Here is a 27,457-nt window from a genome sequence, read left to right as displayed (position 1 = left end):
ATATTGTCAGTCACTGTCCCATATAGGGCTCACAATCTACATTCCCTATCAGTATGTCTTTGCTGTATGGGAGGAAACCGGAGTACCCAGAGGAAACCCACGCAGACACGGGGAAAACATACAAACTCCTTGCAGATGTTGCAGATGGTTATTCGTTTTACATCATGGTATCAGCTCCCTAGCGACGAGCCTCTCCTTCTTAATTCCTGCTCCCCTTCACCTGTCTCCTGCCTCCTGTTCCTGCTCTTGGATTCCCTGGATTGTTGGCCTGGCTGGCTTTACAGGCCTCTCCTCCATGATCCTGATTTGGTACCTTCCTGATCTCCTATGTATGACCTTTGGCTTCCACCTGACCTCCCTTTTGGATCCTGATTTGGCTACTCTGTTGACCTTCTGTATATGACCCGGCTTCCCTGACTATGCTTCTGCCTCTGCCTTTTGCTACCACGTGACCTCCAGTTATCTACCCGGCTTGCTTAACCACGGATTTGTTCCTCGGGTGTATTTCCTGGATTACCTCCTGCTCATCTGCGACTCCATTCACAGTCTCCCCCTCACCTTCTGTCTCAATCCCTCTTCCTCATACATTGTAAGCCCTCGCAGGCAGGGCCCTCAACCCCACTGTGCCAGTCGGTTTTTGTTAGTATTATATCTGTTTCTATATTTTGTGTACTGTATGTAAACCTCCAAATGTAAAGCACCATGGAATTAATGGTGCTATATAAATAAACAATACTAATAATAATTCCTTCCCGCTCTCATGGACTTCGCCCTAAGGTTAGTGTCTGGGTCCCTCTGGGTCCTCCTACTTGGGGTTCGCTGGGTGTGCGTCACTCTCTAGGCAGTTGCGGATCTGAGCCTCAGACTTTTACCAAGTCCAACTCCACCATCAAGAGCTCTGGTGAAGAACTCTGGGGCCTGGTTCTGTTCAATTGGTCTCTCAACACTGATCTGAAAGTGACCAACCCCTTTAACCCACTTAAGGACACAACCTAAAAGTGTTAATATATATGGCAAAAACTTGGAGATGCTTTAAGCTATACAAGTGATTTTGAGATTGTTTTTTGTAACACATTGTACTTCATGTAAGTACATACAATATGTTTGTATTTATTTATAAGAAAAATAGGAAATTTGATTTAAATTTTGAAAAAAAGATTGAAAATGTGAAATGCTCTCCTTTTCAGGCAGGTAGTCATATCACCCAAATACATTAATAAATGTCTCTGTTTCATATTGGCATTATCTTTTAACTGTCCTTTCATTTATTTTGGACATTATAAAAACTTACAAGTGTAATAGCGATTTTCCAGCTCTGAAGGAGAATATAAAGACCTATATATTAGAACTACTCCCATCAATTACCCCATTTTCAAAACTGCACCCCTCAAATAATTCAAACCAGCATTTGAGAAGTTTGTTAACCTTGTAAGTGTTTCACAGTAATTAAAACAATATGGAGGTGAAATTTAGACATTTCTATAAAAAGTTCGTCTAGCCCTAAAATTACACATTCACGAAGGGTTAAAAGAGAAAATGCATCTCACAATGTGTTATGCAATTTCTCCTGAGCAGAAAAATACCCCACATGTGGGTGTAAACTGCTCTTCGGGCACACGGCAGTGCAACGAAGGGAAGGAGTGACATTGGGAGTTTTTAAAAGCAGATTTTGCTGGGATAGTTTTTGAGTGCCATATCTCATTTGCAGAGCCCCTAGACATACCAATGAAAATTCTCCAAAAGTAACTCCATTCTGGAAACTACACCATTACAGAATTTATCAAGGAGAATAGTGAGCATTCTGACCCCACAGCTGTTTCACAGATTTTATTAACATTGAGATGTATAAATTAAAATTTGCCCCTTTTCTTCCCAAAGCTTTAATTTTCATAAGAGGATAAAGGAGAAAAAGCTCTCCAAACTTCATTACACAATTTCATCTAAACATGGGAATACCCCATATGTGGTCATAATTTGCTGTATGTGTACATGGAGGGGCACAGAATGAAAAGAGCACTATTTGGCTTTTGGAGGGCAGATTTTGCTAGAATAGTTTTCAGGTGCCATGTCGCATTTGTAGAGTCCCAAGAATACGTATCCAATCAAAACCCCTAAAGTACATATCCAACCTATTTGTAAGGATTGGAGTCAGGGTCAGGCAGTGCAAAGTGACACAGTTGGGAAAGCAACACTGTGCAGTTAATGACAAAAGGGGTCGCAGGCCCTGCAGCTATAACTATGCTGTAATATCTGAGATGAGGCAGACCAATGCACTTCCTAATTGAAGTGCGCCTACCACGGCTCCTAACCTTCTATCTGGCGGCTAGGATAAGGGGAGAGGAGGCCCTGAAAGTCCTAGGGACTGGAGTCACGGGGTCACACCTAAACAGAAAGCACAGTGTAAATGCAATGCAAAACAAAAGACTAAACAGCATGGAACCAGGGAGGACCACAAGTCCCAGCAAGACACAGAAGAGAAGGCGAGGTCAGACGAGCAAGAGGTCAAGCCAGGAGATATAATAAAAGGTACCAAATCAAAAGACAAGGGATAGTCAAAAATACAAGCCGGGTCTAAAAACCAAGAAACATATGGAATACAAACAGACAGGGAATCAGACTGAGCAGGGGGACCAGGAAACACAAAGTGAATGGCTGGCAAGGATCCATGCCTGGGTGGAGTTTAAATAGCAGCAGAGAAACACACCTGATGGCTAACGGCATGGAGACTGAAGGCAAGGAAAAGATTAACCCTTAATGACCTAAGCACACCCAATAGAACTCCTAACACGTCTCCCAGGGAGACGCCGTGCAGCAAGGAGACCGCGGCGACTCCGTATCCTGACAGTACCCCCCCTTTGAGGAGGGGCCTCCGGACCCTCAAGAGGACCCCCTGGCTTAGTAGGGTAAGAACGGAAAAACTTCTCCACCAATCTAGGAGCGTGAAGGTCTCAGGCTGCCACCCAAACACGCTCCTCTGGTCCATACCCCTTCCAATTTATGAGGAACTGAAGGGAATTCCGCACTCTGCGTGAATCAATGACCCGTTCCACCTCATACTCTAGTTCCCCCTGAACGATCACTGGTTCGGGTGGGGAACGAGTGACCATTGCCGGAACATACTTTTTGAGTAGGGACTTATGAAAAACTGGGTGAATATGGAGGGACCTAGGAAGTGATAATTTGAATGACACAGGGTTGATTATTTCAGAAATGGGATATGGACCAATAAAACGCGGGGCAAACTTAGTAGATGGAACATGAAGTTGGAGATTTTTAGTGGATAACCAGACCTTGTCACCCACCACAAAGTCAGGTCCAGGGCGGCGCTTTCTGTTGGCGAAATTGACTTGATTAGCCTGGGCTTTTCTCAGTGATGCCAGGCTTTCAGCCCATACAGTACAGAGAGATTTAGCAACATCCTCTACTGAGGAAAAGGCAAATTCATTGCCTGTTCCTGAGGAGAATCTGGGGTGAAAACCATAGTTAATGTGGAAAGGAGAAGACTGAGTCGAGGAGTTGACATGATTATTTAGTGCAAACTCAGCCATGGGCAAATATTCACTCCATTTATCTTGGCAATCAGACACAAAGCACCTCAAATACTGTTCCAAAGATTGATTCAATCTCTCTGTTTGACCGTTAGTCTCTGGGTGGAAGGCTGAGGAGAAAGAAAGAGAGACTCCCAACCTGTTACAAAAGGCTTTCCAAAACCTGGACACAAACTGTACGCCCCTGTCCGACACCACATTTGAAGGAATACCATGCAGAAGTTAAATGTGGCGGATAAACAACCAGGCCAACAATTTAGCTGAAGGCAATTTTTTCAAGGCAACAAAGTGGGACATCTTAGAAAAACGATCTACTACAACCCAAATTACCGATTTCCCTTTAGAGGACGGGAGATCGGTAATAAAATCCATGGAGATGTGTGACCAGGGTCGATTGGGTAGCGGGAGTGGATGTAAAAGACCCGCTGGAAGTTCATGGGGCACCTTAGATCTGGCACAGGTCTCGCAAGAATGAACAAAATTTTTAACATCTCGTTGCCAAGATGGCCACCAATACGTACGTGATAACAGATTCCCAGTACCAGTAATGCCTGGATGACCCGCCAGAACAGAGGAGTGGATCTCCTCTAAGAGCTCCAAGCGGAGGTGGCTAGGGACAAACAATTTACCTGGTGGTAGCGCACTAGGGGCAGCATCCTGAGTGTTGAGAATACGGGTTTCAAGATCCGAGCTCAAAACTGCCACTATCACCCCAGGAGCAAGTATATTTTCAGGTTCCCCATCAGAACTACCACTAAGACCAAAACTTCTGGACAAGGCATCTGCTTTAGTATTCTTTGAGCCGGGACGGTAGGTAATTACAAAGTAGAACCTAGTGAAAAATAGAGCCCACCTGGCTTGACGGGGATTTAATCTTTTCGCCTTGTCTAAATATAATATGTTTTTGTGGTCAGTCAGTACAGTAATTTTATGTCTGGCCCCCTCCAGGAAGTGTCTCCACTCTTCAAAGGCCCACTTAATCACCAGAAGCTCTCTATTGCCAACATCATAATTGGCCTCGGTAGTGGAGAACCTCCTGGAAAAGTAGGCGATAGGTTGGAGGTTGGTAAATGGTTCAGTGCCCTGAGACAGGACCGCTCTTACACCTACTTCTGAAGCATCAACCTCTACAATAAAGGGCAATTCAGGATCAGGATGGACCAGGACTGGGGCAGAAGTAAAGAGTTGTTTCAAGGTGGCGAACGCTACCTCCGTCTCTGGTGTTCAGGAGGCTGGATCCGCCCCCTTTTTGGCCAAATCGGTGAGAGGTTTAACAATAGAAGAAAAATTTCGGATAAATTTTCGGTAATAGTTGGCGGAACCTAGAAACCTCTGAACTTCTTTTAAGGTAGTAGGTTTCTCCCATTCAAGTACTGCAGATACCTTTCTGGGATCCATACCAATGGTACCAGGAGTAAGGATGTATCCCAAAAAACCTATCTCCTGGACTCCAAATTGACACTTGGATAACTTAGCAAAGATATGGTTTTGACGTAGCCTAAGAAGAACCTCTTTTACATGTTGCTGATGTGAATATGAGGATGTCATCTAAATAAATTACTAGATATCTACCTAACAGATCCCTAAAAATGTCATTCACAAAACGTTGAAATACCGCCGGAGCATTGCTCAAACCAAAAGGCATAACTAGGTATTCAAAATGACCTTCAGGGGTATTAAATGCGGTTTTCCACTCATCCCCGTCTCTTATCCGAATCAAGTTGTAAGCTCCGCGGAGGTCAATTTTAGAAAACCATCGAGCCCCCACCACCTGGTTAAAAAGATCCAGGATGAGTGGCAGAGGATGTTGGTCTTTGACCGTAATTTTATTCAATTCCCTGTAGTCAATACAAGGTCGGAGGCCACCATCTTTTTTTTCAACGAAGAAAAACCCCGCCCCCACAGGAGAAACTGAAGGTCGGATATGTCCTTTAGATAGGCTCTCTTTAATGTACTGGCGCATGGACTCGCGCTCTGGAGCTGAAAGGTTAAAAATGCGACCTTTGGGTAGTTTAGCTCCAGGAACCAAATCAATTGCGCAGTCATAAGGTCGATGTGGAGGCAAGGCCTCCGCACTGAGCTCGTCAAAGACGTCTTTGAACTCGGTAATAAAGTCCGGAATTTTGATATCATTTTTGATAGTACAAATAGTATTAATATGAGAAGTACAGGAATCTCCCCATCTAACCAACTCCGAAGTTTCCCAATTAAACACTGGATTATGTACACGCAACCAGGGTAAACCAAGAATAACGTCTGCAGCAAGTTTTTTCATAACAAAAAATGACACTTTTTCAACATGTAAACTGCCGACAAAAAACTGAACCTCAGCAGTACGGGCTAAGATTTTCCCTTCAGACAAAGGGGTTAGATCTGCTCCAGATACCTGAAATGGGTATTTCAAGGGAATAAATTCAATTCCTAGAGCTTGTGCCACAACTTCATGGATGAAGTTCATGGCGGCACCTGAATCCACCATCACCTGACATGCAAAAGTTTTATTACCATTAACAAGAATAGCAGGGAGTAAACATTTCTCATTATTATTAGGAGGTACCTGTGTGCCTGAGTGACCCTCCCGGAAATCACTCAGGCATTGGCGTTTTCCCGGCGGTGGTTTAGGTCTGGTTGGACAGTTTCTCAGGATATGTCCAGGTTTGCCGCAATACAAACACAGAGCGTTTTCTAGGCGATACTTTCTCCTGGAGGCAGTTGTGGACCCCAATATCATCGGTTCTTCTTCAGGTATAGGACTAGAGGTAGGGACAGCAGAAGGAGGTATAGGTTCCAAAAGGATAGACCAGGATTTAGCTGAGGACCCAGGTTTGCTTAATTTCTCTCTACGCCTTTCCCTAAGCCTCCTATCAATAGAAATAGCCAAGGACATAAAGTCTCCTAGATTTTCAGGGACTGGATGACTTACTAGAGCATCTTTGACAGAATCAGATAAGCCTTGTCTAAAAAGGGTTAACAAAGGTCTGTCTGTCCACCCTGACTGAGAGCTCCACTGACAAAACTCAGTACAATAGTCCTCGGCAGTTCTAACTCCCTGCTGAATAGACAACAGATGGGAATCGGCAAAGGCAACTCTATTAGGGTCATCATAAATCTGACCTAATGTTTGAAAAAATTTACTTAACGAATTCCATTCTGGAGCTCCAGCAGGTAGAGCTAAGGCCCAGTCTTGTGGTGACCCTCGTAGAAGGGACACCACCAGCGCCACCTGCTCTGCTTCAGAAGAAAGGAAATTAAAACGGAAAAATAAACGGCAAGATTCCCGAAATGTTCGGAATCTGTCTGGTTTACCGTCAAAACGGTCAGGCAAGAGCATTTTAGGATCCTGACGGGTATTCAATATGGGAAAAACTGGCGTTTGAATAGAAGAACCTGCAGCGGCTGATGCTGGATCAGGCAAAGCATCCAGACGCTGCGAGACTTGGTTAATTAACCCAGCCATGCCCTGCACCTGCCTTGACAGTTCGTCCAGGCGGTCAGTTACGGAGTGATCGGCATCCATACTAAACCGCCGGGCGGCCTGCCTAGGGTAAGGGCCAGCCATTATGTAAGGATTGGAGTCAGGGTCAGGCAGTGCAAAGTGACACAGCTGGGAAAGCAACACTGTGCAGCTAATGACAAAAGGGGTCGCAGGCCCTGCAGCTATAACTATGCTGTAATATCTGAGATGAGGCAGACCCATGCATTTCCTAATTGAAGTGCGCCTACCACGGCTCCTAACCTTCTATCCGGCAGCTAGGATAAGGGGAGAGGAGGCCCTGAAAGTCCTAGGGACTGAAGTCACGGGGTGACACCTAAACAGAAAGCACAGTGTAAATGCAATGCAAAACAAAAGACTAAACAGCATGGAACCAGGGAGGACCACAAGTCCCAGCAAGACACAGAAGAGAAGGCGAGGTCAGACGAGCAAGAGGTCAAGCCAGGAGATATAATAAAAGGTACCAAATCAAAAGACAATGGATATCAAAAATACAAGCCGGGTCTAAAAACCAAGAAACATATGGAATACAAACAGACAGGGAATCAGACTGAGCAGGGGGACCAGGAAACAAAAAGTGAATGGCTGGCAAGGATCCATGCCTGGGTGGGGTTTAAATAGCAGCAGAGAACAGACCTGATGGCTAATGACATGGAGACTGAAAGCAAGGAAAAGATTAACCCTTAATGACCTAAGCACACCCAATAGAACTCCTAACACGTCTCCCAGGGAGACGCCGCGCAGCAAGGAGACCGCGGCGACTCCGTATCCTGACACTATTATAACATGCTAAAGTAATAAAAATCTACTTCTGGCATTATTCTGGCACCAATTATGGAATTTCCCAATAACCCTTCTCTATTACCAATTACCACCACCTTCAACTTGGTACTTCACCATTTACCATTCACCATTCATTTGCTGCTTTTGAAACTGGCTTCATATTTTGTCATCTTTTTAACTAATAAAACGTTGATGTTTTCATCTCTTTGCCATAGGTACCTTAGTTCTTTATTTGATTTCTACAGTTCTACTCTACTCTTATGTTTTCCAGTATTAAACCCTAAGCAAAACTAATATGTGCCCAAGTGCTGAGAGTCTTCAGAGCTCTAAGGGCCCCTTCACGCGGCATAAGCACGCCACTCATTTAGAGACGTATATACGTGTCCGAGTGCGTCGCTTCAAAACAGAGCCCATTGATTTCAATGGGAAGCGCGCATATATGCCGATATACACGCGCTTCCCTTTGAAATCAATGGGCTCTGTTTTGAAGCGCTGCGCTTGGACACGTGTTTACGTGTCTAAATGAGCGGCGCACTTACGCCGTGTGAAGGGGCCCTTACATGTTTCTGAATAAGTAGGAACTACATTATATGGAATACTGAGGTATCTGGTCCACCAAGTTGTGTTGGCGAAGGCTGCTTGGCTACAACATGACAAATGGTAGGTGGGCTGGGCCTGCTTAGGACCAGGATTATTAAGACATGCTGCATCCACAGTCCCATAGATTACAAGGGCCCTCATTCTTATTATTAATTACTTTATTACACTGTTGTGTCTGATATTGCTTGTTCATCTTCCTTGTGATTTATAAAGATGTTCTGGAATATGTTGGCATGACATAAATACTATTATTATTATTATTATTATTATTATTATTATTATTATTACAAATTTTTTTCATTGACTTTTTCTATCCATTCTGTATCTGATACTTTCTTTAAAAAACTTGATCATTCTTTTGTTACCCTGCCATCAAAAGAAAGTTACAGGTAAGTGTTAAATAACATTATAACTGCTCACGGGAATTTTACATCGTGGTATAGAGGTAAATAACCAAACTTAGATTGTCAGTGGAATTAAATGAATGTGCGGCATTACTGCAAACTAAGACAGGTCTTTTACTATTTACTTATAGTTTCTATATTTCTTCCTTCATGTGGTTTCTGAATGAAGCTACTTTTAGCATTGAACAGACTCCTATGTTCTTGTTTGTATTTTTGTGCTTTTTAGCACCATAGACATTATGAACGAAGAAAATCTCATATACGGTTATATATATCACAGGCTTGGTTAAGGTCTGTTTTAAAGCTAACTTGCTAAATAAAGTACAGGAAGGAAGCCTTGAATCCTAACAGTGCTTTAAAGTGAAGGAACTTTTCCAAATACTGTTGCTAAGCTAACTGTATTGTGTTGGTAATGACATGTTGCGGGGGAAGTGGTGGTTTTACTTGGATGAAGAGAGAAGGAGCTTTGTTTGATTGATGTAGCATATGGGGGTCAAACCACAAAATCACTAAGTTACTCACTGGCCAACTGAGTAGAGTTGGGTTACTCATGTTTCCAAAAGTTACTATAGATTTGTAGCGAGTGGCAGTATTTCACAAATTAAATATGTTTCCTCCTGAGGGCTTCCTCTACCCGTAAATTTACTTTCCACTTGTTTGTAATAGGTTTCACTAATCTCATGCTGAGTCCATGGTGAAAGTATAGATTGCAGTTCTAAACAGGCCACCCATGGTAATAGGCAAGTGCAATGAAAATTGAAAGCGAAGGTCACATTTTTATGACACAAGTTTGTTAACTGATTGGAAACACAAGAGCAGATTTATAGATTTCACTTCATTGTAATATTCAAATATTCTTTATGCATTTATGAATTACAATTTATCTTAGGAACATGAAGCAAATGAATGAATTATAAAAATTATTATAAGGGTAAAATTCATCTTTATTATAATACAAGTCATATATTTCTGGAAGTAGATAAAACACTCTGATCATTTCTCCCCAGATTAGTGAAGAAAAGTTATCTGGTGTGTCACATATATACAATGGGTGAGATTGGGGAGGGTTATCATACACCAGTTTTCTGGGATACAAGACATCAACTTTTTGTGCAAAATTTTTGGAGCAAAAATTTGCAACTTTTTTTTAACTTTGCGCCATCCTCACTCCTTTTCTGGAACAGGGAACAGTGAAGGGGCAATACTTAGATGATGCCACTGACCCTACCAGATTTATTAACCTTTATGCCAGTTTACTGACATGTATGATTACTAAAATGTACACCAGCTACAAGCTGGCACTCATAAATGCAGCGCACCTTGTACCAGTGCAGGGGATATGCAGGCTGATGTTGATTCGCAAGGAAAAAACATCATTTGATTCAGGTGACCCCGACCTATCTATCTGCGGGGCTTGGCTGATAGGCTGGGTTCTTGTGATAAACCCTCTTTAAAGGTTTTTAGGGCACGCATCTGTGGAACAGATTATATTGTGTGGGGATCATTTTGCAACAGATTGTACTGTGTGGGGATCACTGTGGAGCACATAGTACTGTGTGGGGGCTGCTGTGTTGCAGATTGTACTATGTGGGGCTTTTCACATTAATTTGTCAGAAGTACCAAATGCAATCTATTACCTTCAGTAAAAGTTGTTTGTATTATTAAAAGCTCTTTAAAACCCCATTCACACCACCATATTTTGCGGGTCCATAACTGTCCACATAGTGTTAAGTTTAAATTGCTGTGTTGGCACTTTGCGAAAAATTATTGGGTTTTGAGTTGCAGTCTCTAAACGGTTGACCATCACTGTTATAGGACATATGACATACAGAAACAGGAGGTATAGCTTAGAGAAAGCCATAGTAACATATATTAAATATAATGAAATGTCAGTATTTATTTCAAGCAATTTCACGTCCAACAGATTTACAACAACCATTGGGACATCCATATATATCTGTATAGAAAAAGACAAGTAAAGTAAACATTGCTCCTCTATAACAACTGTTTAATAGCATCCGCCATCATATCCACTTTTTCGATTGCAACCATAAACCTGCATTATCACATTTACTATTGTATTCATTTCCAGACACGATATTGCTACGTTGTTTCTGTAAATGCAATATTGCTTGTACACTCTAATGAAGCAGATCTCAGGGTACACAGAACGCTTCTATTTTCACAGCTGTTAAGATTTGTGATAATTAGTAGCATATGGACCTCGGGGAAAGATACCTTTTGCATCTGGTGATCCTTAAAGACCTGAGAATGAATGTTTAATGGCTTTCAAACCTCATATTGTAATTATGATTTCCATTTCACACTCTCCTAATTCCATTGGTAATATCTCAGTAAGTCAGCCAGTGTCAGCTGTAAGGAATACATAACAAATGCCAAACTGGTGGAAAACCTGTCCTGTCTCTTTCTATGTATATTGTATTGTATAGGACATTAATTCTTTTTTTTTCAACCACTGAACTTTAGTAAGGGTTGACATATAAATCTACTTACAATGCATCCTAAGTAATAGAGATCACAGTGTTTGGGGAATTACACCTAATACTGTTTTCTTCATTTAACATAAGAGTGCCTGCACATATAACAAGTAATAAATTGTGTGACTTATGTTTTCCTTGGACTGAGCATTACACAACACTATGTATTTCCTCTTATTAACACAGTATATTTACTATAATGCTATTTTTGGCATTTACATGTTAGAAGGGTCTGGAGTAGAGATGAGCGAACAGTAAAATGTTTGAGGTTCGATATTCGTTTCGAGTAGCCCCTCAATATTCGACTATTCGAATCGAATTTCAAACCCTATTATAGTCTATGGGGGGAAAATGCTCGTTTCAGGGGGAGGCAACGTTCGATCAAATTATACTTACCAAGAGGGGCCACACGGTGGCTCAGTGCAGCCTTGCAGCGCTGGAGTCCTGGTGTTCAAATCCCACCAAGGGCATAAAACCATCTGCAAGGAGTTTGCATGTTCTCCCCGTGTTTGCATGGATTTCCATCCCATATTCCAAAGACATACTGATAGGGAAAAATGTACATTGTGAGCTCCATATGGGGCTCACAATCTACAATAGAAAAAAAAAAATTATACTTACCAAGTCCACGAGTGAGGGTCGGGCTGGATCCTCCGAGAAGTCTTCTCCATGCAGCTTCCCCGCGTCCTCTTCCGGCTCTTCATTCACTCTGCCAGGCATCGGGCCTGGGCAGAGCCGACTGCGCATGCCCATACTACAAGCAGACATGCACAGTTGGCTCTGCCCAGGCCCGATGCCTGCAGAGTGAATGAAGAGCCGGAAGACGCCGCGGGGAAGCTGCAAGGAGAAGACTTCTAAAGGTAGGAGAAGAACCAGAGTTTATTGGCCGACTGTATAGCATTCGGCCAATCAATGCTGGTTCTGCATTGAACTTTTCCATTCGAATAGCGAGTGTTACTCGATCGAGTACGAGTATTTCGAATACCGTAGTATTCAATCGAATACCTACTCAATCGAGTACTACTCGCTCATCTCTATTTATTATACGTATTTTTTGTCTGCTATCTGCAGCCCTACAATTATAAAGTAACATTAGAATAGAGTCTTCTTGCACTTGCCTAGATTTTCTCTGTCTTCCTCTATAATGTAGATTAAGTTATTGAAATGGCACTACTGTGTTTATTAAAATGTAAGGAATTTAGTGTATGAGCTTTATTGAGGACAAGAAATGATGGAATGATGTATTTGATGACAGTTCAGATGTGTCAATGAAAATTAGGTTGGTGCTAAATAAATTACATACTTACTGTTAGCGGCTCTAAGAAAAGTTAAACTATTTTTTAAATTAAAAACTCAAGTTTATCCAGAGGAAAGCAAAAACCTCTTCATTAATAATAGTTACCTAATTCACCATAAAGTGGAAAAATTCTTTCCTGATCTCTGCTGCAAATCCAACAGATCCCTGGATCAACGTTCTGTACTAATACCAAAAACCCTGTATATTGTGGTTGACAACGAAGACCTTTAATCTGCTCCATATTCAGTAATGAAATAGCTGCTCAAGCAATTCTCAAATTCTGGAATTGCTGTTTAAGGTGTTTCCAAATATACTGCACGAAACTGGTATATAAAAGATAGCAAGCAAATCAAGCTACCTATAATACACTAGAAATGGCAAATCAGTTTGTACTAAGCCAGGTCTAACCTGAATTTTCCAAATTGCTCATTTTTTATGAAACCAAACAAATGAAGATTCATCTCGGGGAATTAAAGTTTATTCAATTTAAGGGAATTAATGGATTGAGAAACTTCAGCTTCCAAAATTGGAGAGTTGTTCTTCTGAGAGTGCTGGTAGATTGATGGTGGGCAAGAATTGTTGGCTCTTGGTAGTCTGCACAGTTTGTGAATCTGAGTGCCAACTATATAATTTACAGTGTAATAGTACTGTCAAAATTCATTTTTCTATATGGCAGTTTCTGTAATACATATGGTACTCTAGTTTTTATTCTAGATCCTATAACTCTGTATGCCATTAGTTTGTAGGTTTTCTTATAAGAGTTGTAGTATGACAGCTTTAGAGATTTGGAATGATTTCGTACTCAAGGCACAGGAGGTTGCATAATTTTGTTTTTGCCTCTGTCAAGTCTTTGTGTAATCGTGGAATTAAGGAGCATTTATGAGATTGTTCAAGCACTGTTATTGCATGTAGGAGGTCCTGTGTTTTTATTGCATTGCTTTTTTTAAAAACATGAATAATTCTTTATTGAAGGTCCGGTATAGAAAGCTATCTGATGTAGAAGTCCATGAGAGCATCATTAATCAAATTGAAATAGCCTCACAATAAAAATTTACTGGATTTTTTTCAGGAAAAGATTATGGGAGTGTTGGGGAGTCTCTTTTGAAATTCGATTCATGAACGCATTAGCTGCATTGGATTTCAATCATTTCATGCCTTTCTCTAAGATGTGATTTGTGTCAAATTAATCATTTTTGGAAAGAATAGCTTTGGTAGAAAACACCACTTTGTATTATATCATGTAGCTTATGTAACCTGGCATTGCCGACATGTAGGTTTTTGCTGTCCGCTTGAAAAGTCGGACATCTTTGGGAACGGACAGTTAAGGCCTCCCACGGACAGTAAAAGAACGCACCCGATGTCCATTTAAATCAATGCAAAATGTCACGGACACAGCTAGTGTCCGCTGCTAATGTCCACACAAGATTTTTCACGGACATTAGTAGCGGACACTAGCTGTCGGACACCAACGGTAGTGTGAATGTCCCTTAACATGGTGGTAACAGCTGAATATGTTTGTAGGAGTTGGTAGAATCCCTTTAAAAGCAGTGACCACATTTACACTTAAATATTCATCCTTAAAAAGATGATAATATGGTTGAACAAGTTTTAGCAATATCCAATATTTAGCCTTTTTTAATAGTCCTTATCTGCTAATGCCATCACTCTTTAAAAAAGTACTAGCCTCTGCCCGCGACTTCATCTGCATGTTGTTGGTGTTGATGATCCACTTATATTCTGCAAATTGCTGCCGTCGATGGTTCACCTGCTCCAGCGTTTCAGCAGCTCTGAAGCTGTCCTGCTGCTGAATATGTTCTTTGCACCGTGCCTGTGATTGTGCCAGCATCTCAGCAGCTGGCTAGGATGCCATATAATGAGCATGTTGTTGGCGCCAATGATCCACCTGCTCCAGCGTTTCGGCAACTCTCAAGCTGACCTGCCGCTGGATTTGCTTCTCACACTGTGCCTGTGATTGTTCTGGCATATAAGCAGCTCGCTGGGACGCCATATAAATAGTGTGTTGTTGCTGTCTATGATCCCCCTGAGCTTTGCTCAAGGAGAAGTCTGTGACTTCTAGTCACCTTCATAGCTCTCGTTGTTTTAGAATTTTGTAACAAATTAGATTTTATTTTTCCCAGCATGTTTAAAATTGGCAAACTGTTAATTTGAATTAAAAGGTTTTCCTATCTGTGTGTCAGCACCCTTCCTGGAGTGTATCAGATAATATGCAAATGCTTGTACACAAAGGACTCAGTGTTATCTGTGTGTTTACATACATACCTGACTTTATCAGCAAACTCCAATGAACTGATTTTAGAATTTTAGAGCAGTTTAATATAGTATATGAACATAAATTGTTAACAGTCATGAACCCATTTCATTTACCGGGATAAAACTATCTATGTGCCAAATTTTATCCAAGTCCGTTCAGCCATTTTTGCATGATCGAGTAACAAACACACAAACATCCAAACTTTCACATAAATATATATATATAGTTCAATTGTTATATCCCTTAGTCCTACATAGTTTTAAAAGGGATCAAATATTTTGGATGCAAGTACTAGTCCACAATTGAAAATAACTGAGTGAAATGGTTAATAAAAAGTAATGACAGCATTAATGGCAATTGTAGTGCACTTACAACCTAGAGATTCATATATTTTATTTTTAACCTTTAGCAGCAAATGTTTACATCTGCGTTGGATGTTCTATCAAGAGCATCCATTGCAAAGTTTATAAAACTTGTGGACAACAAAAATTCTGCATGCAATAAAAATTATGCATTCTATTAACATTTGCCCAACTGTCTCATGTGGGGGTCATGTTGGAATTTCCATTTTTCTGCTCCTATAACTGCAGAAAAATATGGAAATTCAGCACAGATGTGAACCTAGTTACGCTGGGTTCACACCAACGTTCGAAACTCCGTTATCAGGTTTTCGTCTTCTGCATGCAGAAGACAGAAACCTGTCATGCCGAGTCCGGCCGTGAGCACTGGTGAGCGTTTTATGCTCTCCACAGCGAAACCGTTTTTTTTTTAAACCGGACACAGAGAACTGCATGTCCAACACTGTGTCCAGTTTAAAAATAATGGTTTCAGGGGCCACACGGTGGCTCAGTGGTTAGCACTGCAGCCTTGCAGCACTGGAGTCCTGGTGTTCAAATCCCACCAAGGGCAAAAAAACCTTCTGCAAGGAGTTTGTATGTTCTTGTGTTTGCATGGATTTCCATCCCATATTCCAAAAAAAAAAAGACATACTGATAGGTACCTGATGGTGATAATACTTACCCCAAGGCATTTAAAGTTTGTTGTGGGCTTCAGAATCACTGAGTAATGGAGTTCAAAAGGGCTCATGATGGTGGATGCAGGAATGATGCAGCAGACAGCAGATGCAGTTTAACAGCAAAATGAACTTTACTGAAAAAATGCTACATAAATCTATGCAGCATCCAAATAGTGCAACAATGCAATGGCAGATGTACTGTAGAATGTGGGTATAAGACAGGTAACAGTTTCTGAGCAAAGGAGCAAAGTATAGCTAGATAAATACAGTGCCTAATACGTCCAATCTCTGCATATCTTGCCTCTCCCACTACTGTATATAGGCTGAATGAATAGGCACACAGATGTTCTGTGTATCTGTGGGGATACAGGATCCAGTTTGTGAGGCTCTTGGAAAATCTCAACTTTTCTTCTGTATGACACTTGTCTCTTTCTCTTCTGTATAGGCTGACAATAATGGTTCTTACTTCTTCCTGGGCTGCAGTAGTAATAAAGAGGGACACTGTCTCTCACGAGCAGGAATTCCAAACGTGTCCCCACACTTTAGTGGCTGGAGCAGACTGCCATGAATTGACTTAAAGTCTCCTTCCTCTACGCAATCAACCATGGTTTGGACAAGACCATAGCTCTGCCAAAAAGCAGGGGGTTCCTCCATCTAGTGTAAATATACCTGGAAGCACATATACAAGTGGCACATTATAGCATACATGCCTGAACATGCTACAAAACATATAGCACTGTCCACTTGGATGTTGCACAATTTATTTATTTTATTTTATTTTTTTGCTATTTTAATATTCAAATGAAATATTGTTCATTTCCTTTTTCTTCTGCTTATTTCTTCTTTTGATGTTTTAGGGATTATAGTAAAATAGTAAATAGTTTACTATAAATATTAATGTGCTAAATTAACTATTTTTAATAACCCTGACACATTGCAGATCAAGGTTACAACAGAAGGTGACCCATTTATTGTACTCTCCTTAATTTTTCCTCAACTATCCTCAGTTGATATGACTATGTTGGTCATGGTTTGGGGGGAAGGTTTTCAGTATTGTCAGAAGTTTGTCATCTACCTGTTACCAATCGCAAGTCTCATTCCAACACTATTTAGTGAATATTATAATGTATAATGTTTGTAATGGCAGAACTTCACATGTTTCTGTAAATATGGCTATCCTAGTGCTTTGCATTTATATGTGCAAAAATATTCTAGTTCAGCAAGGTATTTAGTACATGTATTTAATGGACACTACTAATTTATTACTTGCATAAAGTAATCATTTTAAACAATTACTTTTCATAAATCATCTTGATAAATATTATTTTGACCAGAGATGAGTGAATTGATTCAAGTCAAACAGTTTAGACCTGAATTTTTTTACCTAATCATTTAAAAAATGGCAGGTGGCTTAATAATTTTTAAAAATTAGATTTGGTTTACTTTTTTCATAACAAGCCATTTACAATAATTGTCAGGGTAGGAAGGCCCACAATTTTGACCCTTCCCAGTCTGATAATACAAGCGAGCAGCAGCCCTTCATATATTCGACTACTAGACAGTACCCAGCTTTTTCTAGTACCACTGATGGTGGAGGTGTCCAGGGTAATAATAGGTGCTTTGTGTTGGCCTTTTTACTTTTTCAATTAGACAGTGGTCATTACTAATGCATTAGTAATGATTTTATTGAAACAACTCCCCACAACCCTAATTGTTTAATTTATTTTAAAAAATAATATTACTAATGTATTTTTCTAAATCTAACATAGTCCAAGTACTCACGGGACTGTGTTAAAAAGAACAAATAAATTAGACCATGGGGTAATGACCTGTTGTTTTAAAATCTGGGAGCTTATTGAAGGGTGACACTGTGTGAGAGGGTGACAGGCACAGTACTGGAATCACACTATATTAGCCCTAGGTTCCTGACTTATGTGTGGTCCAGGGTGGATATTGAATAGGCTGAAGCTCCTGAGGCTCATTACTGGGTTAGAAAAAAGTGCTGCAGATCCTCTAATCCAGAGCAGAACCTGGGAGTGAGAAGAGGTGGTGACTGCTCTAAAATATTGAGTCTGGTGAGACAAAACTATAAGTTTGTTTTTGTTTGTGTGGCTGACAGTAAGCCACACGTATAGTGAGCTATTTTTGGTTACAGTTTAGTTAGAGTTCGGACGAGCAGAGATTTTATTTATTTTTGCCTTAAGTTAAGGCTGTGTTTTGAACTTTTTTGCATTTTTTTTCAGCTTGAAGCGAATGTTTATTTGTTTTCTAACTAAACTAAGCTGCCATCATTTCACCATTTTCCTCCCAAAAACATTTTAATAAAAAGCTATCAAAATGTCAGACAATCTCCAAAATAGTATACAGTCCCTGACAAAAGTTCTGTCGCTTATCCATGTTGTGGAATAAAAAGCTTATAAACTGACTTTAAATTCATCTATTGGTTTTAGAATTGACTCATGAAAGCTGAAACCCTCCCAAATGTTTTTTTTTTTTAAGAAAATAAATTGGCTTCACCACTGAAATATTGATCATTTAATGAACACAGAAAGGTCAGATTTTAGCAAGACAAAAGTTTTGTCGCTCACATAAAGTAATGTGAAAATCAATCCAATAATTCAGTTCAAACACAAAGATATATTTCATAACATTGGCAAATGAAGTTGTGCTGCTATTAGAGCCATATTTAATATTTTGTGTGACTTCCATGAACTTGAAGGACGGCATCCATGAGTTTCGACAATGATTCATACAATTTATTGATGAAGTTATCAGGAATAGCAAAGAATTCAGTCTAACATGCCTCCCAGAGTTGTCTGCCAAGCTTCCTCTTTCATCCTACCCCAAACATGCTCAATGATGTTCATGTCTGGTGACTGGGCTGGCCAGTACTGGAGCACCTTCATCTTCTTTACCTTGAGGAACTTTAATGTAGAGATGGATGTATGAGATGGAGCACCATCCTACAGCAACATTTGACCCGTTTTATGATTGTGAATGTAAGAGGAAGCTAATACTTCTTGATAATTTAGGCTATTGATATTGCCTTCCACCTTGAAAATTTTTTGCAAACCCCTATACTGAATGTAACTCCAGACCATGATCTTTCCACCGCCAAATGTAACTGTTTTCTGGGTGTATCTTGGATCCATAAATGCTTCAGTAGGTCTCCTGCAGTATTTGCGGTGGTTGTGGTGTAATTCAACTGAAGATTCATCTGAGAAATCCACCTTCTGCCAATTTTCCAGCGTCCATCCGTTTAGCAGGCTGTGGGTCTTTAATTACCCTATTTTTGTGATGGCTTCTAGGCACTGATTCCACCATGGAGGACATTTCGAGGCAGAATCCTACAAACTGTTCTAGTTGACACAGAAACTTGAGGTGACCAGGCCTATTGGAGCTTTGCTGCAATGGAAGAGGGGCTGGCTTTTGATTTTCTAACCAACAAACGTTCCTCCTGAGCCGTTGTCTTGCAGGGTGTGCCGGACCTGGGCTTGTCAAAAACATCTCCAGTCTGTTCAAATCTTTTTTTTAATTCTTTGTACTTGACGCTGAGACACATTAAAGGTGCCAGCCACCTCTGCAGTGGATCTGGTCTTCAGCCTCTTGATAATCAAGGCTTTGATCACAGGGTTGATTTTTGGCATGTTGTCAGAGGTGAAGTTGCAGTTCAAGTGAAGGTTTGGGGTGCTGGAGTTCTTCTTATACACACACCCACTAATTAACCAATCAATTAGTGAGCACCAGCGAGGCTGTACACTAGGATTAGGGGCATCACATGACAAGGCGACAAAACTTTTGTCTTGCCAAAATCTGACCTTTCTGTGTTCATTAAATGATCAATATTTCGCCAGTGAAGCCAATTAATTTTCTTAATAAAAACACATTTGGGAGGGTTTCAGCTTTCATAGGAGTCATTTCCTAAACCAATGGATGAATTTAAAGTCAGGTTCTAAGCTTTTGATTCTACAACATGGATAAGCGACAGAACTTTTGTCAGGGATTGTAAATAAAAGGTGAAACTGGCCTGTAAAAAAGATAGCTTATGCTTCCCTACATTTGTAAATATAAAAAAGTTACTGGTGTCAAAATACGCCGACTCCAAGAAATTTTTAAATAGGACATTTAGTAGTAAAACTTGTCCCACAAAAAAAAAAATACAAAAAAAAAATAAAAATCACTGCTTTGTGAACAAAAAGATAAAAAAGTTATGCCTTTTGGAAGACAAACTTTATTAGGATTATTTAAAACTGCACATATATAGTGATGTTATATTGTTATTAGTAGAGATGAGCGAACAGTGTTCTATCGAACTCATGTTCGATCGGATATTAGGCTGTTCGGCATGTTCGAATCGAATCGAACACCGCGTGGTAAAGTGCGCCATTACTCGATTCCCCTCCCACCTTCCCTGGCGCCTTTTTTGCTCCAATAACAGCGCAGGGTAGGTGGGACAGGAACTACGACACCGGTGACGTTGAAAAAAGTAGGCAAAACCCATTGGCTGCCGAAAACATGTGACCTCTAATTTAAAAGAACAGCGACGCCCAGCTTCGCGTCATTCTGAGCTTGCAATTCAACGAGGACGGAGGTTTCCGTCCAGCTAGCTAGGGCTTAGATTCTGGGTAGGCAGGGACAGGCTAGGATAGGAAGGAGAAGACAACCAACAGCTCTTGTAAGAGCTAAATTCCAGGGAGAAGCTTGTCAGTGTAACGTGGCACTGACGGGCTCAATCGCCGCAACCCAGCTTTCCCAGGATCCTGAATGGAATACACTGTCAGTGTATTCCCGTATACCCGATATATACCCCGATACCCGTTCCAACGGTGTGCCCCCCCACCTTCACCCCAGAAATACCCTGCAAGTCCCCTAGCAATAGAATTGGGGCTATATACACCCACAATTTTTACTACTGGTATACAGTGCCATTGTCTGACTGGGAATTCAAAGAATATATTGGGAATACAAATACCCTCATTTCTTGCTACTGCCATATAGTGCCAGTGTCTGACTGGGAATTCAAAGAATATATTGGGGTTACGTGCACCCACAATTTTTACTACTGGTATACAGTGCCATTGTCTGACTGGGAATTCAAAGAATATATTGGGAATACAAATACCCTCATTTCTTGCTACTGCCATATAGTGCCAGTTTCTGACTGGTAATTCAAAGAATATATTGGGGTTACGTGCACCCACAATTTTTACTACTGGTATACAGTGCCATTGTCTGACTGGGAATTCAAAGAATATATTGGGAATACAAATACCCTCATTTCTTGCTACTGCCATATAGTGCCAGTGTCTGACTGGGAATTCAAAGAATATATTGGGGTTACGTGCACCCACAATTTTTACTACTGGTATACAGTGCCATTGTCTGACTGGGAATTCAAAGAATATATTGGGAATACAAATACCCTCATTTCTTGCTACTGCCATATAGTGCCAGTGTCTGACTGGTAATTCAAAGAATATATTGGGGTTACGTGCACCCACAATTTTTACTACTGGTATACAGTGCCATTGTCTGACTGGGAATTCAAAGAATATATTGGGAATACAAATACCCTCATTTCTTGCTACTGCCATATAGTGCCAGTGTCTGACTGGGAATTCAAAGAATATATTGGGGTTACGTGCACCCACAATTTTTACTACTGGTATACAGTGCCATTGTCTGACTGGGAATTCAAAGAATATATTGGGGTTATAAATACCCTCATTTCTTGCTACTGCCATATAGTGCCAGTTTCTGACTGGTAATTCAAAGAATATATTGGGGTTACGTGCACCCACAATTTTTACTACTGGTATACAGTGCCATTGTCTGACTGGGAATTCAAAGAGTATATTGGGAATACAAATACCCTCATTTCTTGCTACTGCCATATAGTGCCAGTTTCTGACTGGTAATTCAAAGAATATATTGGGGTTACGTGCACCCACAATTTTTACTACTGGTATACAGTGCCATTGTCTGACTGGGAATTCAAAGAATATATTGGGGTTATAAATACCCTCATTTCTTGCTACTGCCATATAGTGCCAGTTTCTGACTGGTAATTCAAAGAATATATTGGGGTTACGTGCACCCACAATTTTTACTACTGGTATACAGTGCCATTGTTTGACTGGGAATTCAAAGAGTATATTGGGAATACAAATACCCTCATTTCTTGCTACTGCCATATAGTGCCAGTTTCTGACTGGGAATTCAAAGAATATATTGGGGTTACGTGCACCCACAATTTTTACTACTGGTATACAGTGCCATTGTCTGACTGGGAATTCAAAGAATATATTGGGGTTATAAATACCCTCATTTCTTGCTACTGCCATATAGTGCCAGTTTCTGACTGGTAATTCAAAGAATATATTGGGGTTACGTGCACCCACAATTTTTACTACTGGTATACAGTGCCATTGTCTGACTGGGAATTCAAAGAGTATATTTGGAATACAAATACCCTCATTTCTTGCTACTGCCATATAGTGCCAGTTTCTGACTGGGAATTCAAAGAATATATTGGGGTTACGTGCACCCACAATTTTTACTACTGGTATACAGTGCCATTGTCTGACTGGGAATTCAAAGAATATATTGGGAATACAAATACCCTCATTTCTTGCTACTGCCATATAGTGCCAGTTTCTGACTGGGAATTCAAAGAATATATTGGGGTTACGTGCACCCACAATTTTTACTACTGGTATACAGTGCCATTGTCTGACTGGGAATTCAAAGAATATATTGGGGTTATAAATACCCTCATTTCTTGCTACTGCCATATAGTGCCAGTTTCTGACTGGTAATTCAAAGAATATATTGGGGTTACGTGCACCCACAATTTTTACTACTGGTATACAGTGCCATTGTCTGACTGGGAATTCAAAGAGTATATTGGGAATACAAATACCCTCATTTCTTGCTACTGCCATATAGTGCCAGTTTCTGACTGGGAATTCAAAGAATATATTGGGGTTACGTGCACCCACAATTTTTACTACTGGTATACAGTGCCATTGTCTGACTGGGAATTCAAAGAATATATTGGGGTTATAAATACCCTCATTTCTTGCTACTGCCATATAGTGCCAGTTTCTGACTGGTAATTCAAAGAATATATTGGGGTTACGTGCACCCACAATTTTTACTACTGGTATACAGTGCCATTGTCTGACTGGGAATTCAAAGAGTATATTGGGAATACAAATACCCTCATTTCTTGCTACTGCCATATAGTGCCAGTTTCTGACTGGGAATTCAAAGAATATATTGGGGTTACGTGCACCCACAATTTTTACTACTGGTATACAGTGCCATTGTCTGACTGGGAATTCAAAGAATATATTGGGGTTATAAATACCCTCATTTCTTGCTACTGCCATATAGTGCCAGTTTCTGACTGGTAATTCAAAGAATATATTGGGGTTACGTGCACCCACAATTTTTACTACTGGTATACAGTGCCATTGTCTGACTGGGAATTCAAAGAGTATATTGGAAATACAAATACCCTCATTTCTTGCTACTGCCATATAGTGCCAGTTTCTGACTGGGAATTCAAAGAATATATTGGGGTTACGTGCACCCACAATTTTTACTACTGGTATACAGTGCCATTGTCTGACTGGGAATTCAAAGAATATATTGGGGTTATAAATACCCTCATTTCTTGCTACTGCCATATAGTGCCAGTTTCTGACTGGTAATTCAAAGAATATATTGGGGTTACGTGCACCCACAATTTTTACTACTGGTATACAGTGCCATTGTCTGACTGGGAATTCAAAGAGTATATTGGGAATACAAATACCCTCATTTCTTGCTACTGCCATATAGTGCCAGTTTCTGACTGGGAATTCAAAGAATATATTGGGGTTACGTGCACCCACAATTTTTACTACTGGTATACAGTGCCATTGTCTGACTGGGAATTCAAAGAATATATTGGGGTTATAAATACCCTCATTTCTTGCTACTGCCATATAGTGCCAGTTTCTGACTGGTAATTCAAAGAATATATTGGGGTTACGTGCACCCACAATTTTTACTACTGGTATACAGTGCCATTGTCTGACTGGGAATTCAAAGAGTATATTGGGAATACAAATACCCTCATTTCTTGCTACTGCCATATAGTGCCAGTTTCTGACTGGGAATTCAAAGAATATATTGGGGTTACGTGCACCCACAATTTTTACTACTGGTATACAGTGCCATTGTCTGACTGGGAATTCAAAGAATATATTGGGGTTATAAATACCCTCATTTCTTGCTACTGCCATATAGTGCCAGTTTCTGACTGGTAATTCAAAGAATATATTGGGGTTACGTGCACCCACAATTTTTACTACTGGTATACAGTGCCATTGTCTGACTGGGAATTCAAAGAGTATATTGGGAATACAAATACCCTCATTTCTTGCTACTGCCATATAGTGCCAGTTTCTGACTGGGAATTCAAAGAATATATTGGGGTTACGTGCACCCACAATTTTTACTACTGGTATACAGTGCCATTGTCTGACTGGGAATTCAAAGAGTATATTGGGAATACAAATACCCTCATTTCTTGCTACTGCCATATAGTGCCAGTGTCTGACTGGGAATTCAAAGAATATATTGGGGTTACGTGCACCCACAATTTTTACTACTGGTATACAGTGCCAATTTCTAACTAGGAATTCAAAATGCGCAAGGCTCCCGGAAAGGGACGTGGACGAGGCCGTGGGCGAGGTCGGGGGAATGGTTCTGGGGAGCAAGGTAGCAGTGAAGCCACAGGGCGTCCCGTGCCTACTCCTGTGGGGCAGCAAGCATTGCGCCACTCCACAGTGCCAGGGTTGCTTGCCACATTAACTAAACTGCAGGGTACAAACCTTAGTAGGCTCGAGAACCAGGAACAGGTCTTGCAATGGCTGTCAGAGAACGCTTACAGCACATTGTCCAGCAGCCAGTCAGACTCTGCCTCCTCTCCTCCTATTACCCAACAGTCTTGTCTTCCTTCCTCCCAAAATTCCGAAGCTTTACAGAACAATAACCCAAACTGTCCCTGCTCCCCAGAGCTGTTCTCCGCTCCTTTCATTGTCCCTCAACCTGCCTCTCCACGTCACGATTCCACGAACCTAACAGAGGAGCATCTGTGTCCAGATGCTCAAACACTAGAGTCTCCTCCATCTCCGTTCGATTTGGTGGTGGATGACCAGCAACCCACCCTCATCGACGATGATGTGACGCAGTTGCCGTCAGGGCATCCAGTTGACCGGCGCATTGTGCGGGAGGAGGAGATGAGACAGGAGTTGGAAGAGGAAGTGGTGGATGATGAGGACACTGACCCGACCTGGACAGGGGGGATGTCAAGCGGGGAAAGTAGTGTGGATGTTGAGGCAGGTGCAGCACCAAAAAGGGTAGCTAGAGGCAGAGGCAGAGGTCAGCAGCTTAGGCGAAGCCAGGCCACACCCGGAATCTCCCAAGATGTTCCAGTTCGTACCCAGCCCCGAAAAACTCCCACCTCGAGGGCACGTTTCTCGAAGGTGTGGAGTTTTTTCAAGGAATGCGCCGAGGACAGATATAGTGTTGTCTGCACAATTTGCCTCTCGAAATTGATTAGGGGCTCTGAGAAGAGCAACCTGTCCACCACTTCAATGCGCCGTCATTTGGAATCCAAGCACTGGAATCAGTGGCAGGCAGCAACGGCAGGACAAAGGCCGCCTGCCGTTCACGCCACTGCCACTGCCTCTGCCACTGCCTCTGCCTCTGCCACTGCCACTGCTGACTGTGCTGGCGATGCACTCCAGAGGACGAGCCAGGACACCACTTCATCTGCCTCCGCCACTTTGTTGACTTCTACCTCATCCTCCCCTGGTCCTGTCTTATCTCCTTCTCCTGCACCATCAAAGGCACCATCAGGCGTTTCTTTACAACAACCCACCATCTCTCAGACATTGGAGCGGCGGCAGAAATACACTGCTAACCACCCACACGCGCAAGCCTTGAACGCCAACATCGCTAAACTGCTGGCCCAGGAGATGTTGGCGTTCCGGCTTGTTGAAACTCCCGCCTTCCTGGACCTGATGGCAACTGCGGCACCTCGCTATGCCGTCCCTAGCCGTCACTACTTCTCCCGGTGTGCCGTCCCCGCCTTGCACCAGCACGTGTCACTCAACATCAGGCGGGCCCTTAGTTCCGCGCTTTGCACAAAGGTCCACTTGACCACCGACGCGTGGACAAGTGCATGCGGACAGGGACGCTACATTTCACTGACGGCACACTGGGTGAATGTAGTTGAGGCTGGGACTGCTTCCCAAACTGGCCCGGTGTACCTCGTCTCCCCGCCTAACATTCCTGGCAGGGACACGAGAAGAACACCCCCCTCCTCCTCCTCCTCTACCGCCTCCTCCTCCGCCACCGCCTCCTCCTCCGCCACCGCCTCCTCCTCCGCTGTTAGATTGACCCCAGCTACGAGTTGGAAACGTTGCAGCACTGGCGTTGGTAGACGTCAGCAGGCTGTGCTGAAGCTGATCAGCTTGGGGGACAGACAGCACACTGCCTCCGAGGTGAGGGATGCCCTCCTCGATGAGACGGCAATATGGTTTGAGCCGCTGCACCTGGGCCCAGGCATGGTCGTTTGTGATAACGGCCGGAACCTGGTAGCAGCTCTGGAGCTTGCCGGACTCCAACATGTTCCATGCCTGGCCCACGTCTTCAACCTAGTGGTGCAACGTTTCCTAAAGAGCTACCCCAATGTTCCAGAGCTACTGGTGAAAGTGCGGCGCATGTGCGCCCACTTTCGCAAGTCGACAGTAGCCGCTGCTAGCTTAAAATCTCTCCAGCAACGCCTGCATGTGCCACAACACCGGCTTTTGTGCGACGTCCCCACACGCTGGAACTCAACGTTTCAGATGTTGAATAGAGTGGTTGAGCAGCAGAGACCTTTGATGGAATACCAGCTACAAAACCCTAGGGTGCCACAAAGTCAGCTGCCTCAGTTTCACATCCATGAGTGGCCATGGATGAGAGACCTTTGTGACATCCTACGGGTCTTTGAGGAGTCCACAAGGAGGGTGAGCTCTGAGGATGCGATGGTGAGCCTTACAATCCCGCTCTTGTGTGTTCTGAGAGAATCCCTGATTGACATCAGGGATAACTCAGATCACACAGAGGAGTTAGGGATAGCATCCGATCCGTCACAGCTGGAGAGTAGGTCCACACATCTGTCCGCTTCACTGCGTTTAATGGAGGAGGAGGAGGAGGAGGAGGAGGAAGAAGAGTTGTCCGATGATGTGATGGTGATACAGGAGGCTTCCGGGCAACTTCGAATCGTCCCATTGTTGCAGCGCGGATGGGTAGACATGGAGGATGAGGAGGAAATGGAGATTGAACTTTCCGGTGGGGCCAGAGGAGTCATGCCAACTAACACTGTGGCAGACATGGCTGAGTTCATGTTGGGGTGCTTTACAACCGACAAGCGTATTGTCAAAATCATGGAGGACAACCAGTACTGGATCTTTGCTATCCTTGACCCCCGGTATAAAAACAACA

This window comes from Leptodactylus fuscus, chromosome 4 (genome assembly GCF_031893055.1).
Source record: "Leptodactylus fuscus isolate aLepFus1 chromosome 4, aLepFus1.hap2, whole genome shotgun sequence".
Lineage (NCBI taxonomy): Eukaryota > Metazoa > Chordata > Amphibia > Anura > Leptodactylidae > Leptodactylus > Leptodactylus fuscus.
The sequence above is the reverse complement of the archived record's forward strand: the minus strand, read 5'-3'. Positions refer to the sequence as shown.